The sequence below is a fragment of the Canis aureus genome, chromosome 8, assembly GCF_053574225.1.
Source record: "Canis aureus isolate CA01 chromosome 8, VMU_Caureus_v.1.0, whole genome shotgun sequence".
NCBI classification, from domain to species: Eukaryota; Metazoa; Chordata; class Mammalia; order Carnivora; family Canidae; genus Canis; species Canis aureus.
The window spans coordinates 50,652,177-50,658,522 of record NC_135618.1 but is presented as its reverse complement, the minus strand read 5'-3'; the positions used below and the strand labels follow the sequence as shown (position 1 = coordinate 50,658,522).

The 6,346-nt window shown below is 41.7% G+C and overlaps 1 long non-coding RNA gene across 1 annotated transcript; it reads right to left on the bottom strand.

The window, feature by feature from the left end:
• Positions 1-250: 250 nt before the first annotated feature.
• LOC144318121 (uncharacterized) lies at positions 251-6,026 on the bottom strand. The gene is made up of 4 exons (XR_013383963.1): positions 5,800-6,026; positions 5,502-5,668; positions 4,625-4,747; positions 251-2,676 (listed from the first exon to the last, which is right to left on the bottom strand). It is a non-coding gene; the product is annotated as an uncharacterized LOC144318121 (long non-coding RNA).
• Between the last annotated feature and the right edge of the window lie 320 nt (positions 6,027-6,346).

The following is a 6,346-nucleotide window of genomic DNA, read 5'->3' as shown; positions in this document are numbered from 1 at the left end:
ATCCACTAATCTGGGCTCCATCGCTAGAGTTTTCACTCAAGAGAGTTCTAGATATGGAATCATATAGCACGTAATTTTTTTGACTCAGTATAATTCTCTTGAGATTCATCCCAAGTTGTTGCATGTAACAAAGCCATCCGTTTAAACTGTCAGGTAGCATTCCATGAATGAGCTTGAGAAGCAAATAAGCACCCATTCCCAAGCCATCATTTATAGTGGTTTAATTGATTTCTTTCCTACTCAAGGGATGATAAAATAGATTTTCACATGTTCTTTCATTTGTTTATTAATTCAACCAACATTTATTAAGTACCAGCTGCATGCCAAGCATTGCGCTGGATCCCGGGCACACAAGAGACATAACAAAGCTCTGTCTTGTAGGAATGTTCCTAGTATCTATGTTTGGAGACAGACTTATAAGTCTAATAAGACAAGACAGCATGTGTTATATATACATTTCAGTCAGGAATAAAGAAGAAAATGTCTGATCTTATAATGATGGGGGATGGAAGATGAGTCCAAGAGATACTCAGTGGGGACAGATGTATAAGCCAAGTCTTGGAAGGTGAATGGTTTGCCTGATGGCTGTGAATGAGAAGGGAAGTAGGCAAAGAGTGCTTTCAGAGCAGAAAGAACAGCTTGGGTATAAAATGGACGTGAGACAGGCTATACTCCATGCAGAACTCAGTAGACCATGGCTAGCTAAGTGGGTGGGGCAGTTAAAGAGATGGAGTTGGAAAATATCACCATCTTCAGGAGGACATGCTATTACTGCAAACACTGTCACAAGCTGCTACCCAGATGCCATCAGCAGAATCCTACTAAAATACTCCAAGTCTCATGGACTCCAGCCACCCTGACTTTGCAGTTACCCAAGGATCCCTGCATTAGACATGGCCAAGAGCCATTACTCACATCACACACATTTTACACCTGTCTCAGGGGTGTTTACCTTTCAGTTGTGCTTAATGACATGGAGCATACACACACACACAAGTCCATCCACATACTCTGATGTTAAACATAAGCTTCTTTCTTGCACTTTGGTCTGAAGTGGGAATGAGGAGAATTACCTAAGTAATAATAATATCAGTATGCATGTCTGCTCTGTGTCTTCCATATAGCCCCTCCTCACCACAGCCTCAAGTCTAAGATAGACACTACTATCACACCCAATTTTTAGACAAGGAATCTGAGGCAAAATGAGATTAAATGACTTGCCCAAAGTTATAGAGATTATAAGCAGCAGGTGCAGGTTTTAATTGCATGATGAATCTCCAGAGTCCATGCACTAGGGATTGGCAGACTCATGGACAGGAGGAGCGTGGGAGCTAAGAACCAAGAGCTCTCTAGGACACTGGGTTTGAGGTAGAGGCAATCCACATGACAGGAGGTCCAGAGTTCATGTTCCTACTGCATCAAGGCAAGCTCAGTCCTCCTTTTAAGAGGTTAAAAGGGTGAAATCAGGGTTCCCATCAGTCTCCTTGGCATCTAGACCAACACACTCAAACTAAGCCTTATCTTATCATGGCAGTTTTCAGTCCACAAACATTTCCTAATTTAATCATATAAAGAGAATTCCATTACTTGGTATACAAAGGTGAGGCAAAACCATACCCAAAGGGCATTCTCTCTGGTGATGGTGCTCCCTTCCATTTCTGGAAATTGGCACATGAGCACATACTGTTCTCCGTATCTGGATTGTTCTACCTTCTTCTCCTTGTCCTCAACTGGTTTATATGCTGGCTTCTTGTAGTTTTCCCTCTGAGTTCTTTTGCAATTTATCATTACATATTTATGTGATAATTCCCCTAGTAAACATCTTCTCTACTAAAAATTAAGAGTAATAGAATGAGACAATGTTTATTTTTGATTAGCTTTTTATATCCATGGTGCAATGCCTAGCACGTAGTAGGTACTTAGTAAATGCTTACTGAGTAGATGAATGAATGAGCATATGGACAAATAAAAAATTGAGGGAATGAACGAATGAATGAATGAGTCATCAAAGCTTCATCAAAAAATATTTGGTGTCCTATAATGACATTAATTGCCTGTAATATCTTGGCTGCTGTTGATGTTACAGGGTTCTGGTGCCACCCAAGGCACAATCTTTCCAATGAATTCATGAGGTTCCCTGGTTTCTGCAAGCCCAGTCAAGCCTGACCCAGCTTGCAAGCTGGCAAGTCTGTATTTCAGTTCCTTGGTTTGATTTCCATCATCATCCACTGCAAAAGGGAGTTGTTGATTTTCTTTAATTAAGGCTGGAAGGATGGCTTCCTGAGTGGGTAATATATTTCCAGAGCTCAGCATTTCATCTGCATGGCCTACATTTCACTCAGAAATGGGGCAGATTCATTAAAAGAATGGCCAGACGGCTTCCTCTTTGGTTGCTTGTTTGCCTACATTTAATGAATGAATAAATAAACATGCCGATTCATTACCAACTTTTGAGTGGAAATAATTGCTGGGCTCCCTCGTTTGCTTGGAATAATGTTCTTTGCATTTGGAGCGCCTTCTGCCTCGGTCACTGCAGTGTTTCCCAGTCAATGGGCCAGAGGCATCCTCCAGGGGATGATATTCACCTCTGGATCACCTTGGAGAGAAGCAATCATTCTTCTGGTCCTCCAGGGTCTCATTCAGTGTGCTGAGAATGCTCATTTGTGGAAGGAGACCCTGGGACCCGAAGAAGTAAATGAGACGGATAGGCCCATTAATTCTCTGAGTACACTCTGGGGGCACCTGGGGCATTATAGTGTAATTACTACTAAGAAAGTCTAAATTCCTATGCACTTTGCCAAAAAGCATTTTACAGACAGGGAAGTACTCAGTTTTGGCCCATCTGTGAATGCTTGCCTAACTCTGGCTGTAGGAAGCCTAGAGGGCCCATCATGGTGGCTCTTGGTTGATAAAAGGAACAAGCAATCCTTGAGACTTTCTCACTCATCGCTCAATCATTAACAATCATTTGCCACGTGCCTCTGCTGGCCATGAATTGAAGATTACTGAGTCCCTCATCTCTACCCTGGATCAGCGCAATTAATGCCCAAATGGTCTCCCAGCCTCTTTCATTACCTTTGCCACTTGTATTCACTCCATGATTGCACAGTGCTCTTTTGAAAACACAAATGTCATGACAACACGCCCGTGCCAAGAATCTAACGGTTTCCCATTGAGTACAGGATTTAGTACAAAGTCCTTTGCATGACCCACAGGGCCTTTCATAGGTAATCTGTCCCTGGGCTACTTCTTCAGCTTCATTTCTGCCTACCTCTTGCACTTAATCATCTGCCTGCCACATGGAACTACATGCAGTTCCCTGAATATATTATATATTTCCCATCTCTGTGTCTCTGACTACACCTTTTTCTCCACCCCTTCTCTGTGACCACTGTATATTCTTTGAGATGCTAGATCACAGAATACCAATTTATATCCCTGGAGAGGTCAGTCAGGGTATATACCTTTATGATGGAGACTATGAATAATGTAATAGGGAGTGGTGGGGCTTGGAACAAACTGGAATGCATGCCCTCTCTAAAAATGAGCACCCAGCATTCAGTCACATCTCATTGTTGCCATAGGGGATGTAAACCTGGTATTTTCAGATCCACTATTTTTATTTTATTTTTTACTTTTTAAAAAAGACTTTATTTATTTATTTGAAAGAAAGATAGAGAGAGCAAGCACACGTAGTGGGAGCAGCAGAAGGAGAGGGAGAAGCAGGCTCCCCACCGAGGAGGGGGTCTGATGTGAGGCTCGACCCCAGGACCTTGGGATCTGGGCTGAAGGTAAATGCTTAACCAAAAGAGCCACCCAGGCACCCCTCAGATCCACTATTTTTAAAGAGAAGTTGGAAATCTGGATTTTTATTTGAAATCTTCCAATTTTTAAATGTGGTAAACATAATCATTTTATTTAATTTTTATTTTTTTTATTTTTTTTTATTTTTATTTTTTTTTATTTTTTTTTATTGGTGTTCAATTTACTAACATACAGAATAACACCCAGTGCCCGTCACCCATTCACTCCCACCCCCCGCCCTCCTCCCCTTCTACCACCCCTAGTTCGTTTCCCAGAGTTAGCAGTCTTTACGTTCTGTCTCCCTTTCTGATATTTCCCACACATTTCTTCTCCCTTCCCTTATTTAATTTTTAAAATGGTGAGGCCAACCAAAGTGGGTCTGGGCTCTTAGGGCAGTTCACAGCTGCTAATTCTTGACTCCTACCTAAAAGGGATTCTTCTTGGTCTTGAAAAGGTTAATAATAACATGGCACTTCCTCAGTGAAGTCAATCCTCCTTTGTGTGTGCATTATAGCCTATAATGCACTATAGCCTATAGCTCAACTGAGAGTTTCAGGGACCAATATTTGTGTCTCTGTAAGTTAGCAGAGAACATGGCATATAGTGAATGCTCAGTAAGTGTGGGGTGAATAAACACACACACAAGCAGTTGAAGGGACAAGTGAATAAAGATGGATTTTTTTTTCCATCTGTAAGCTTATAAATCATACTTAGTTCAGCAAGAATGAATGATGTTGTCATAGCTTTCTTAATGGTCAGGAAGAGAAGAGTTTTATTGGTCCAGCCTTCAACCCTGATCATAAGAGGAGTTGGCACTCACCTGTGAAAAGCATTTTGTGAGAAGACAAATATTTACCACCCCACTGGATCTGAAATTCCCACCAGTAGTACCTTCACATCACTAAAGATAATTGGAAGCATCCTTGGAGGAACCAGCTCTTTCCTGGAAGGAAATGTAAGGAGTATTGTTTCTTCTGCAAAGCTAATCTAAGAATATCCTGGGTTCTTTTCCCATTTATGATATCAACCTGCTGTGTGCTCTTAGACAACTCACTTCCCTTCCTCGGAAGTGTCCATCATCCTTGACATTTGATGTGACATGAAATTAGGCGTAACTGCTATCTTTGACAAGGTCAGAAACTCAAGTGGACATGGCCTGGGTATGGAATTTGGCAAAGTGGAACCTCCTGCTCATCTGAAGAGGACAGTCACTGGGCCACACCAGCAGACTATTGCCAGGGAAGGGTATGAGCCCAGAGTTCACTGATCATCTGATTTCTTAAAGAGAAGACAGAAATCCATGATTTTACATATAGCATACCAATTGTTTAGATGTTGGCAACTACATCAACGAACCCAAAAGAAATCCAGGAAATCAAAGAACCCAAACACTGTTGGCAAAACATTTATGTTGACTATCCTGGATCCAACTCTGAAACAGCCCCTTCGAGGAGGGGAGTGAAAACTGATTGGCTAATGTTGCATTGCATGTCCACCTCTCTTATAAGATGACTCCTTAAGTCAACATCAGAAAAAAAAATTAGACAAAAGCTACTCTAAGGCACAAACTGAAAAGATAAACATCACCTCGTCTCTCCACTGTTTCTTTTTGTTCCCCTAGTGCCAAGCATTGTTTAGCTTGAAATTGTTTGATTTGAAAAAACCCATACACCTATTATAAGCAGGTCTCTCCTTACCCATAAAAGATTTCTGCAGCCTGTTCTCAAGAAGGAGACAGCTCTTAATGATCCATGTATTCCCACCTCCAGGTCTTGCCATCCACAGAACACTTCTGCACAAGGAGACCCTGGTTCATTTCTCAGTAATTCTGACTTCTCAGGGACTGGCTTTTGTTTATGTTCTCCTGTCCAAAGCATACATATTTCATTCCAACAGCTTTTCCACATCAGCAAAATCTGCCTGACCGGCACCAGATTCCTCTGGTGCTCCTGCTCCTTCCTGATTAACTCTATTTAGATAATTTATTTTGGTTACCTGTTTGCCATTTGGGAGATCGATACAAATTTAAATGAGAAGCAAAGAGTATTTGCAGGCACTTCAAGTGTTGATCAAACACAGAGCTGGCTGCTGAGGTTCTGCCTTGAAGATGAGTTCTCTAGAGACCTAGGGATCCTCAGGATCTCATCTTCCAAAAAAAGATGAGAGACAGGAAGGCAGAGAGAGAGAGAAGGAGGGAAGTGCAGAGAAACTGGAGAGAGAAGAAAAAGAAAAAAAGAAAAGAAAACAGTGGCCAAACCAGTTTCTCAGCTTTCTGGTTGGGTTGGCAAATATCAAGCGCCTTTAGCCTTTGTCTAAACTTCTGTACAGATAAACTGCATGCTGAAACCTGACCTATGTTTCTGCTTATATTCATTCCCAGGTAAAGCAGAAAGACACTGCCAGCTCATCTGTGCACAAGTTTTTAGCTCTCAATGCATATTTCAAATAGCAGGCAGGTGCTGACTGCAGAATTGCACTCTCTTTCAGGGTGCTGGTACTGTGTACTCCAGAATCTGATCTGATTTCACACACGCTTTCCCCA